Source organism: Capsicum annuum, chromosome 1, assembly GCF_002878395.1.
Source record: "Capsicum annuum cultivar UCD-10X-F1 chromosome 1, UCD10Xv1.1, whole genome shotgun sequence".
In the NCBI taxonomy this organism is placed as follows: domain Eukaryota; kingdom Viridiplantae; phylum Streptophyta; class Magnoliopsida; order Solanales; family Solanaceae; genus Capsicum; species Capsicum annuum.
In genome coordinates this window covers 193,767,480-193,780,384 of record NC_061111.1, presented here as the reverse complement: position 1 = coordinate 193,780,384, position 12,905 = coordinate 193,767,480, and positions in this window count along the sequence as shown.

The following is a 12,905-nucleotide window of genomic DNA, read 5'->3' as shown; positions in this document are numbered from 1 at the left end:
AGTTGGTTGGTTTTGGTCAGTCATCAGTTATTGGCTATAAATGTGTCTTAAATTTCTTGATCTTATCTTATGCTATCTTGTTATATGTTAGGAATTCAGCCACTATAGGGCAGTGTGTGGTGTTTGGGTTAGGTACATGGAGTGGTACCAGCCCATATAGACTTGAGATACCCATCAAATCTAAGCCCTGATGGTGACAGCATAAACATCAAAGAGCTCTTGGTGATAGGAGATTCAGATTTACTAATCCATCAGGTGCAAGGAGAATGGACCACTAAGAATGTCAAAATCTTTCTTTATGTGCAATGTGTTAAGGAACTAAGTAAAATGTTCACGAAGATTGAGTTCAAACATGTCCCTCTAATTCAAAATGAGTTTGCCTATTCCTTGGCGACACTATGTTTAATGATTCAGCATCTAGATAAGAATTACATCTATCCCATCAAGGTGGAAATACACGATCAACATGCATACTATTTCCATGTGGATAAAAAACCAGATAGAAATCCATGGTACTTTGACATAAAAAGGTTACTCGAAGTGAAGGAATATCCAAAAATCTCTACTAGCAAGCAGAAGAGGACTTTTAAAGGATGGCCAATCATTTTTTTCTCAATAAGGAAATTCTCTATAGGAAGATTCCATACTTAGGACTTTTATGATGCGTCGATGCCTCGGAAGCCATAAGATTGTTGAAGAAGATACACGTAGGAACTTGTGGACCTCAAATGAATAATTTCATGATTGCAAGGAAGATTTTGAGAGCTGGATACTTTTGGATGACCATAGAGAGGGATAGCATCCGATATGCACAGAAATATCACCAATATCAAGTTCATAGGGATTTTATACGGATTCTTCCAAATGAGCTCAATGTGATGGCTTTCCCTTAACTATTTGTTGCTTGGGCATGGATGTTATTAGACCCATGAACCTTCGGCACCCGATGGATATCGTTTTATCTTGGTAGTTATGAACTATTTCATAAAATGGGTTAAAGTTTCAACAAATAAGGCAGTAACCAAGAAGCTGGTAGAAGATTTTGTTCATAATAACTTCATCTATTAGTTTAGGATTCTAGAGTCAATATAATAGATAACAAGGCCAATCTTAATAGTGACCTAATAAGAGATATTTATGAAAGGTTTAAAATCTCTAATCAAAATTCCATGGCATATCAACTGCAAATAAATGGAGAAGTCGAGGCTGCAAACAAGAATATCAAAACAATCTTGAGAAAGATAGCGGGTGGTAACAGGGAATGGCATGAGAACTTACCATATGCTTTACTCGACTATTGCATCACGATCAAAATATCCACTAGGAAACTTCATACATGTTGATCTATGATTTAGAAGTAGTGATACCTACAGAAATGGAGATACCTTCATTAAGAATCATCCAGGAGGCTGGTTTAGATAATGCTGAATGGATTCATAGAAGGATTGAACAGCTGATACTCATTGATGAGAAGAGATTGGATGCAATCTGTCATGGTCAACTCTATCAAAATAGAATGATCAAGGTGTTCAACAAAAAAGTCAACCCTCATCAATTCACACCAGGACAATTGGTATTGAAGAAGATATTCCATCACCAAGATAAAGCCAAAGGGAAATTTGGGCCAAATTGGCAAGGTCCTTACATAATTCATCAAGTACTCTCAAGAGGAGAAGTAATCCCTGTAGAGGTGGATGGCACATTAAGCACGAAGCTGATCAATTCAGACGCCATCAAAAACTACTACATTTGAAGACACTAGGAATAGTTGTTATTTCCTAGTACTTTTGTATTTTTCTTTAACATAATTGTAAGACCCCATAAAAGTCCTAGTCTAATTCAGTCCTATATAGCATGAAAAGAGATCCCATACTTAGAAAAATTCAGATAAGTATTGACACTTATTTTCTTTTTGGGTTTGATATTTCAATGACTTTATTTTCAATCTCTTCAGCCTTGGATTGTCAATTTTTATGTTGATTCATGATCATGGATGTTAATAGGTTATATCGGGTAAGTTTTGGAATTTTTGTACTAGCGTAAGGGTGAATTTGCATGTCTAAAATAGTAAGGTCTTGCATTAAGCTCACGATACGAGATCCAGTCCCTCTTTCTGGGAGTCGCATCGCGAGGTCTATTCCCTATTTCTAGCAGTCACGACGTGGGTCTATTCCCTATTCCGAGAGTCGTGATGCGAGCTCCATTCCCTATTTTTGGGAGTTGCGCCTTAAGGTTCATTTACATGGGAAAAGAGGCTTAGGGGTAGTTTACTACAACCGTATATATGATTCATGAGTCTTCCTACCAGATTAGGGTTGACCCATCATTGTTAGTATTCCTTAACTAGGTCCAAACACCCTTCTAATTAGGGTCATGGGTTGGACCCCAAATCAGTTTATAATCGGGGTATGTTGATTAGATGAACACTCCCACAGTTACAATTTCAGTTTCAGACTCAGTATAGAACTCAGTTCAGTTCTACAGAATCAGGACTATCAGAAATAGTCACCCAATTATTAGTAATACAATTTTCAATAAACTCAAATATCAGTTACTCAGTTATCAGAACTCAATATTCAGTTTAGTTATGATCTCAGTTGCAGTATACATGTATATGCATAGTCTTGCATAATCAGTATGTACAGTAGTTTCAGATACCCATGTACTCTCATTCAGTCATAATCATATCATTAAGTTAGTTATTATTTATGCATATGAACCCATGTATATCAGCCTACCTCACTTAGCATACCAACACATTCAAAGTATGGACTCATACTCTTTCTTTACTCTATGATGTCTCATATTATAGGTTCAGACGCACGGGCACCTGACTATACCTAGCAGCTCAGGTTATCAATAGAAGATACGGTGGTGAGTCCTCATATTTTGAGGAAAGAGTTATTTATATCAATATTCTAGCTTGTTTAGTAGTCGAAGTTAGTTGGGGACTTTTCCCACAACTCCACATTCAGATAGTTCAGTTAGAGACTTTTCAAACTAGACTATTTTAGATAGATATTCAATTTTATTTTAGTATTACTATTAGTATTCAGTTTTTATTTTAGTATTCAAACTATGAACCTTAAGGCATTTCAGCCTAACTTTTGCATTATTTTAGTATTATTATTCAGTGCTCACAGCAGGTACTAGTCATGGGTTAGCTTGTGGTCCTTCGAGATTGTAAGCACCATATAACATCCAGGGAGTAGACTCAAGGTGCTACAAAGTTGGTATCAGAGCCTAAGTTTCTAAAGAGTCCTAGAGAGTATGAAATTTGAGTTAAGTAGAGTTTTGTGCATGGGTGTATAGCTTGCCAAACATATGGACAAAAGGCTATGAGGTATTTTAAGAAATTTTTCCCTTATTCCAGTATTTATGTTGTGCGAGTGAGCGTGAACTCAATTAAACTCTCTTCCTAATTCAAGTTTCTCTTCTATTTATAGAATATGACTCCCAAAAAGACTAATGGAAGAAGAACTAGAAACCATCCAGCACCTTCGCCCGTTCAGGCAGATCCCCTAGCTGAGCATGTTTCTCACACAAAATTAAGAGCAAATTTTACCACTCTATCCTATTTTGTAGCAACCTAAAATGAACACCCAACTATTGTTCAGGCACACCCAGTGGCCAATACTACTACAGCTAGAATTCGGGACTTCGCCCGAATGAACCTTCCATTATTTACAGGGTCTAAGTCTGAAGAGAACCCACAAAAATTCCTTGACATGGTGCAAAATGTCATAGATATTATGTAGGTAACTGCTAGTGAGAGTGCTGAGTTAGTTGCATATCAGTTGCAGGATGTGGCTCATATATGATTTAACCAGTGGAAGGCAGATAGGGTCGCAGATACAAGGCCCATAGAATAGAAGAGGTTTTCCACTACCTTTCTAGATAGGTTCTTCCTATTAGAGTTAAGGGAAGCTAAGGTGTTAGAATTCATTAACTTGAAGAAAGGCACCATGATAGTAAAGGAGTATTCTCTTAAGTTTACTCAGTTAGACAGATATATTCCTTATATGGTAGCTGATAGCATATCTAAGATGAGTAAGTTTATGTTTGGGGTATCTAATAGAGTGGTCAAGGAGTGTAGGGACACAATGCTAATTAAGGAGATGGACTTGGCTAGGGTAATGGCCCATGCTCAATAAATAGAGGAGCAGAAGACTAAGGAAAAATAGAGGGAGAGCATGAGGGCTAGAACAGATAGCTTCAACTTCACTCAGCCTAAGTCAGAAGGTGGTAATCACTCTCAGTTTTTCCCAAAATCTTTAGTTTTTGCTCCATCTATAGCTAATGCTCTTACCTAAATTCAGAAACGGTTATAAGGATAGGGCACCAGGTTTAAAATCTTAAGGTAGTGTTAGCAATGATCGAATAAATCCTCTTTACCACAAGTGTGGCAGAAACCATCAGGGTGTCTGCAGAGCTGACAGCGATGTATGTTTTGGATATGGAAAGCCAGGCCATAGAGTTAGAGAATGTCCTCAGGTAGGTTCACAAAGTCAGCATAATTATCCCCCAGCTCAATCAGGTCACCCATTTCAGCAGGGTGCCGCTTCAAGTACCACCAGTGGGTAATGCCCAAATAGACTTTATACACTTCAGCCCCATCAGGATTAGGAAATTTCTCCTGATGTGGTTACTGGTACGTTCAAGTTTATTATTAGCATGTTCATGTTTTGCAAGATCCAGGTGACTCTTTGTATTTTGTAACTCCATATATAGCTGTTGACTTTGGAGTCAGTCCCAAAATCCTAGAAGATCCCTTCTCAGTCTCTACCTCAGTGAGTAAGTCTGTCATAGTTCGGTGGGTATAAAGGAACTGTCCGATTATGGTATCTCAGAAAGTTAATTCAGTAGACCTAATAGAGTTAGAGATGACTGATTTTGATGTCATTCTTGGCATGGATTGGCTTTATCCATGCTATTCTTCAGTTGATTGTATAAACAAAGTTGTTCATTTTTAGTTCCCAAATGAACCTGTCCAAGAATGAAGCAATAGTACTTCAGCACTTAGGGGTCAGCTTGTTTCATACCTTAGAGCGAGAAAAATGATATCCAAGGTATATATCTATCATCTTGTTTGAGTTAAAGACCCTAGTTCCAAGACTTCTAATCTTGAGTCAGTTTCAGTAGCATGTAAATTTCCAGATGTATTTCCTGAATATCATCCGGAGTTCCTCCCGAGAGAAAATTGTCTTTGAAATAGACCTTCTTCTAGATACTCAGCCCATCTCTATTCTGCCATACAAAGTGGCTCCATCCAAACTCAAAGAGTTAAAGAAGAAGTTGAAGGATCTCCTAGACAAGGGATGTATCAGGCCCAGTGTTTCTCCGTGGGGCGCACCTGTTCTATTCGTGTGGAAAAAAAGATAGTTCTCTTAGAATGTGTATAGACTACCGTTAGTTGAACAAAGTCACAGTTAAGAACAAGTATTCTCTTCCCAGAATCGATGACTTGTTCGACCAACTTTAGGGTGCCAGTTACTTTTCTAAGATATACCTCAGATCAGGCTATCATCAACTCAAAGTCAGAGAATGTGATATTTCAAAAACAGCTTTCATAACTTGTTATGGTCACTCCGAATTCCTAGTCATGTTATTTAGTCTTACCAATGCCCCAGTATCTTTGATGGACTTAATGAACTACGTTTTCAAGCAGTACTTGGACATATTCGTCATAGTCTTCATTGATTACATTCTTGTCTACTCCCGCATTAAAAATGATCATTCAAACCATCTCAGAATAGTTTTACTGACTCCTAAAGCCCATCAGTTGTTCAGCAAATTTAGTAAATACAAATTTTGGCTAAGGTCAATAGCTTTTCTTGGTGATATATTTTCCAGTGATGGCACTAAAGTGGATCCTCAAAAGACCAAAGCAGTGAGAAACTAGCCCAGACCCATCTCTCTGTTATATATAAGCAGTGAGAAATTTTGGCTGGCTATTACCGATGGTTTGTTGAAGGATTTTCATCTATTATATCCCCTATGTCTAGATTGACTCGGAAAAAAGTCAAATTTCAATGGTTAAATTCTTGTGAGAAGAGTTTTCAATAGTTGAACACTTGGCTCACTACAGCCCCAGTTCTGACTTTGCCCGACGGTTTAAAAGAATTTATTGTGTATTGTAATGCTTCCAGAGTTGGTTTGGGGTGTGTTTTAATACAGAAGGGTAAAGTTGTGGCCTATGCCTCTAGATAGCTTAAGCCCCATGAAAAGAATTATTGCACCCATGATCTTGAGTTAGCAGCTGTAGTTTTTCCTTAAAGATTTGGAGGCACTATATTATGGGGTACATGTTAATGTGTTCACAGACCATAAAAGTTTGCAGTATGTATTCTCTCAAAATGACTTGATCTTGCGTCAGAGAAAGAAATTAGAGTTGTTGAAATACTATAACATAAGTGTTTTGTATCATCCGGGCAAGGACAATGTATTGGCTGATACTCTCAATAGATTATCCATGGGTATTGTAGCTCACGTTGAGGATAATAAGAAGAAGTTACTTTAGGAAGTTCATCAGCTTTCCAGGTTGGGTGTTCTTTTGGTTGATTCAGTTGAGGATAGTGTTTGGGTGCAGAATAGTTTAGAATCATCTTTGGTTTCCAAAGTAAAAGAAAAGCAGGACAGAGATCCCAGTTTAGGTAAGCTAAAAGAGTCAGTCACAGATCAACAAGTAGAGGTTTTCTCCCAAGGGTGATATGGTATGTTGCATTCCTAGGGTAGACTATGTGTTCCATGTATGGATGGTGTGAGGCAATGGATTTTTATAGAATCCCATGGTTTGCGTTACTCGATTCACCCAAGGTCCACTAAGATATATCATAATTTGCGGGAAGTGTATTGGTGGAGTGGGATGAAGAGGGACATTATAGAGTTTGTAGCAAAGTATTCAACATATCAACAGGTAAAGATCGATCATCAAAATCCTAGTGGGTATTTGTAGGAGTTCAGTATTCCCACTTGAAAGTGGGAGGAAGTGAACATATACTTTATGACGGATTGGCCTCGAACTCATTATCAGCATATTTCGATTTGGGTCACTGTGCACAGGATGACCAAATCTGGCCATTTCTTGCTAGTTCGTACTTCTTACTCAGCCGAGGATTATGCCAAGCTCTATGTTAGAGAGTTATTTAGACTCCACGGTGTCCCATTGTCCATCATTTCAGATAGAGGTACGCAATTTACCTCTCACTTTTGGAAATCCTTCCAAAAGGGTGTTGGTACCCAAGTTCACCTTAGTATGACCTTTTACCCTGAGATAGATGTTCAAGTAGAGAGGACCATTTAGACTTAAGAAGATATGTTGAGAGTGTGTGTCGTTGACTTTAAGGGTAGTTGGGATAACCACTTACCTTTCATTGAATTTGTGTATAATAACAACTATCATTCCAGTATCCATATGGCTCCATTTGAGGCACTTTATGGGAGAAGATGTAGATCTCCCATTGGTTGATTTGAAGTAGGTGAGGCCACAGTGGTAGGACCTGACCTAGTATTTGATGCCTTAGAGAAAGTTCAGTTGATCAAGGAAAGGTTCAAGATAGCTTAGATCCGACAGAAATCATATACAGATGTAAGGATAAAGGATATCGAGTTTGATATTGGTGATTTTGTGTATTTGAAAATCTCTCCCATGAAGGGAGTGAAGAGATTTAGCAAGAAGAGTAAACTCAATCCCCGATATGTAAGTCCTTACACAATTCTCAGCTATTTCGGAAAACTAGCGTACAAGCTTAAGTTGCCTTCAGACTTAGCTTCAGTACACCCAATGTTTCACGTCTCCTTGCTAAAGAAATGCATTGGTAATCCAACAGTTGTAGTCCTTATATAGGGTATAGATGTTCATAAAAGTCTCTGTTATAAGTAAGTTCCTGTCAAAATCCCTGATCATCAGGTTCACAGACTAAGGAACAAAGAAGTTCCTTTGGTCAAACAGTCCATTCAGGGAGCTACTTGGGAAGCAGAAGTAGATATTCGGACCAAGTATCCTCACCTCTTCTCCGCAAACTCAGACTCAGCACAAGGTAATAGTCTTTCTTAGATTTACTCAAGTCCATGTTCAGATTACCTTTACAAACTTGGTATCAGTTCAGTTGTATAGCATTCTTATATTATGCATACCTTTATGAAACAGCTCGGTAATGTATCATTTCTTCAAAATTTAGTCATGATTAACTTATGCATATTTAGTATGAAAACTCAGTTTATCAGTAGTTTCAGTCATGTAATCATGCTTCAGTTGTGCATGTTCAGTATGCAAGCTTAGTCTAGTAGTATTCTCAGCTTAGTCAACCTCATTCAAGGGCGAATATTCCTAAGAGGGAGATATTGTACTACACCGTAAAAGTCCTAGTCTAATTCAATCCTATATAGCATGAAAAGAGGTCCCAGACTAATAAAAATTCAGCTAAGTATGACACTTAGTTTTTTTTGGGTAGGATATTTCAATGACTTTATTTTCAGTCTCTCCAGCCTTGGATTGTCGATTTTTCAGTTGATTCATGATAAGGGATGTTAATAGGTCATATCGGGTGAGTTTTAAAAAATTTTGACTAGCATAAGGATGAGTTTGGATGTCCAAAATAGTAAGGTCTCGCAATGCGAAATCTTGTCCCCATTTTTGGGAGTCGCATCGCAAGGTCTATTCCTTATTTTTGGGAGTCACGACACGTGGTCCATTCTCTATTTCTGGGAGTCGCAATGCGAGGTCCAATCCTCATTTTCGGGAGTCATTCCTCGAGGGTCATTTACATGGAAAAAGAGGCCTAGGGGCAGTTTAGTCCTTTTTTCCTAACCCAAATCAGCTAAAACATGAAATTAAACACCAAATAGGGCAAATTGCATTCATTATTCATTCAATCCTCTCAAGAATAATCCCTAGTTTCATCAAGCTCAAGAATCAAGTCTCAATAATTCACCACAATCTTCACGAAATTAATAATCAAGGTATGTTAGGTGTTCATCCTTGGGTTTCCTTCCACCCTCGGAGTTCAAGAACCCTTTTTAAAACTATGAGTTTATTGATTCATGAATTTACATATGCAAATTTGGGTTGTATTCATGTTTGTGTTGTTTTATAGGTTTCAATTCAAGATTTTGTTATAAGTTTCATGAACCTAAGATAGCATGTATATTAATTAATGTAATTCCCATGTTAAAATCCTTGAAACTGAAAGTTTAAACATTAGTCATGATGGTTATGTGTTGTTCATTATTATGCATAACAATCATGCTCCCCAAGTGTTTGATAGAATGTCCATGCGAGAATAATGTAATCATGACATATTAGTACGTGTTCTCATTCAAGTATAAGTTCATGGCCCTCAAGTGTTTGGCAAATTGCCTCAGTGATTGAACTGTGAACAATTGACTAGTGTTATGCTTTCAAGAAGTACTATGTTTTACCTTTATGCTATCAAGTCCTGTGCAAATTCTAGTTGTTTACTTAGTCGCAGTAGAAATAGAATAGACACAGTAAAAAGTTCAAGAAAAGTAGTACTCAGTCAGTTACAAAAATCTGTGAGCTCATTCCAGTTCAATCAGTCAACACGCTTAGTGTCAGTTCATCCAAGCTTAGTACAATCTAGTGATCAGTGTCTATTCAGTTGGGAGTAGGATCCAGCACCGAGTGAACCCATGGATGGGGGAATTCCTGCTAGTAGAGGGTTTGACCCTTAGTAGCAGTCCCTGCATTACCGAAATATGTAGCCAGTGTTTGGTAAGACGTCCTCCTGCCAGACTAGGGTTGATGCAACTGTATTTATGATTCATGAGTCTTCCATCTAGATTAGGTTTGACCCAGTATTATTAGTATCCCTTGGCAAGGTTCTAACACCCTTCCAATTGGGGTCACAGGTTGGACCCCAAATCAGTTTATAATCAGGGTATGTCGGTTAGATGAACACTCCCACAGTTATAGTTTCAGTTTCAGACTTAGTATAGAACTCAGTTCAGTTCTACAGAATTAGGACTGTTAAAAATAGTTACCCAGTTATTAGTAAAATCAGATATCAGTTACTTAGTTATTAGAACTCAGTATTCAGTTTTAGTATAATCTCAGTTATAGTATACATGTATATGTACAATCTTGCATAATCAGTATGTACAGTAGTTTCAATTACCCATGTACTTTCATTCAGTTATATACATATCATTTAGTCAGTTATTGTTCACGCATATGAACCCATATATATCATCCTACTTCACTTAGCATACCAGTACATTCAAAGTACTAATGCATACTCTTTCTTTGTGCTATGATGTCTCATATCATAGGTTCAAACGCACGGGCTCCTTACTGTACCTAGCAGCTTAAGTTATCAACAGCATATACAGTGGTGAGTCCTTATATTTTGAGGAAAAAGTTATTTATATCAGTATTCTAGTTAGTTCAGTAGTCGGAGTTAGTTGGGGACTTTTCCCATCAACTGCAAATTCAGACAGTTTAGTTAGAGCCTTTTCAGAAGAGACTATTTCAGACAGATATTCTTTTTTTATTCAGTATTAATATTAGTATTCAGTATTTATTTCAATATTCACATTATGAACCTTATGGTCTTTCAGCATAACTTTTGCATTATTTTAGTATTATTATTCAGTGCTCACGGTAGGTACTAATCATGGGTTAGCTTGTGCTCCTTCGAGATTATAAGCACCGTCTAATGTCCAGGGTGCAAACACAGGGTGTTACAAACTTGGTATCAGAGACTAAGGTTCTAAAGAGTCTTAAGGAGTCTAAAATCCGCATCAAGTAGAGTTTGGTACATGGGTATGTAACACGCCACACTTATGAACAAGAGGCTATGAGGCGTTTTAGGAAAAGTTTCCCTTCTTTCAGTATTCATGTCGTGCGAGTGAGTGTGAGCTCAAGTTAAACTCTCAGCCTAATTCAAGTTTCTTTTCTATTTATAGAATATACCTCCAAAAAAGACTAACAGAAGAATAACTGGAAACCAACCAGCACCTTTACCCATTCAGGCAGATCCTCTAGATGAGCATGTTTCTTACACAGAATTTAGAGCAGCTTTTACCATTGTAGTCCATTCTATAGCAGCCCAGAATGAATGCTCAGCTATTGTTCAGACCAACCCAGTGGTCAATACTGTTGCAGCTAGAATTCGAGACTTTACCTAAATGAACCCTCTATTACTTACAGGGTCTAAGTTTGAAGAGGACCCACAAGAATTTCTTAACATGGTGCAGAAGGTCACAGATATTATGGGGGTAACTACTAGTGAGAGTGTTGAGTTAGCTACATATTAGTTGCAGGATGTGGCTAATACATGGTTTAAGTGGTGGAAGAAAGATAGGGCCACAGATGCAGGGCCCATAAAATAGGAGGAATTTTCTACTGCCTTTCTAGATAGGTTCTTCCCATTGGAGTTGAGGGAAGCTAAGGTGTCAGAATTTATTAACTTGAAGTAGGGCAGCATGACAGTGAAGGAGTATTCTCTTAAGTTTACTCAGTTAGCCAGATATGCTCCTCGTGTGGTGGCTGATAGCAGATCTAAAATAAGTAAGTTTGTGTCTGGAGTATTCAAAAGTATAGTCAAAGAGTGCAGGACCATAATTCTAATTAAGGAGATAGACTTGGCTAGGTTGATAGACCATGCTCAACAAATATAGGAGTAGAAGACTAAGGAGAAAGGGAGGGAGATTAAGAAGGCTAGAATAGGTATCTTAAAATTCACTCAACCTAAGTTAGATGGTGGTATTCTCTCTCATTTCTGCCCAAAATCATCAGTTCTCGCTTCGCCCTCAGCCAGTGCTCCAGTGCCTAAATTCAGAAATGGTAATAAAGATAGGATGTCTGACTCTAAATCTCAAGGTAGTTTTAGCAATTCTCAAACAAATCCTCTTTGCCAGAAGTATGGCAAAAACCATAAGAGTATCTGCAGAGCTGGTAGTGATGTATGTTTTGAATATGATGAGCTAGACCATAGAGTCATAGAGTGTCCTCAGGTGGGTTCGAAGAGTCAGCATAATCATCCCCCAGCTCATTTAGGTCACCAGTCTCAGCAGGGTGTCGCTTTCAGTACCACTAGTGGGCAATGCCCAAATAGAATTTATGCACTTCAGCCCCGATAAGAACAGGAAAGTTCCCCTCATATGGTTACTGGTACTTACAAGTTTATCATTTACAGGTTTATGTTTTGCTAGATCCAGGAGCCTATTTGTATTTTGTAACTCCATTTATAGTTGTTCATATCAAAGAAAGTCCTGAAATCCTAGCAGAGCCCTTCTTAGACCCTACCCCAGTAGGTATGTTTGTCATAGCCCGACGAGTACATAGGAACTGTCCTATTGTGGTATCTCAAAAAGTTACTTCAGCAGACCTAATAGAGTTAGAGATGAATAATTTTAACAAAATTCTTGGCATAGATTGGCTTCATTCATGCTATGCTTTAGTTGATTTTAGAAACAGAGTATATAGGGGTCAGCTTGTTTCATACCTTAGAGTAATAAAAATGATATTCAAGGGATGTATCTATCATCTCGTTCAAGTAAATACTCTAGTTCCAAGACTCCTAATCATGAGTCAGTTTCAGTAGCATATGAATTTCCAGACACATTTCCCAAAAATCTTCCCGGAATTCCTCCTGAGAGGAAATTGACTTACAAATAGACCTTCTAGATACTCATCCCATCTCGATTATGCCATACAGAATGGATCCAGCCAAACTCAAAGAGTTAAAGGAGCAGTTGAAGGATCTCCTAGACAGGGGATTTATCATGCCCAGTATTTCTCCGTAAGGAAAACCTATTCTATTCGTCCAGAAAAAAGATGGTTCTCTTTGAATGTGTATAGACTACCGTCAGTTGAACAAAGTCACAGTCAAGAACAAGTATCCTCTTCCCAGAATCGATGACTTGTTTGACCAACTTCAGAG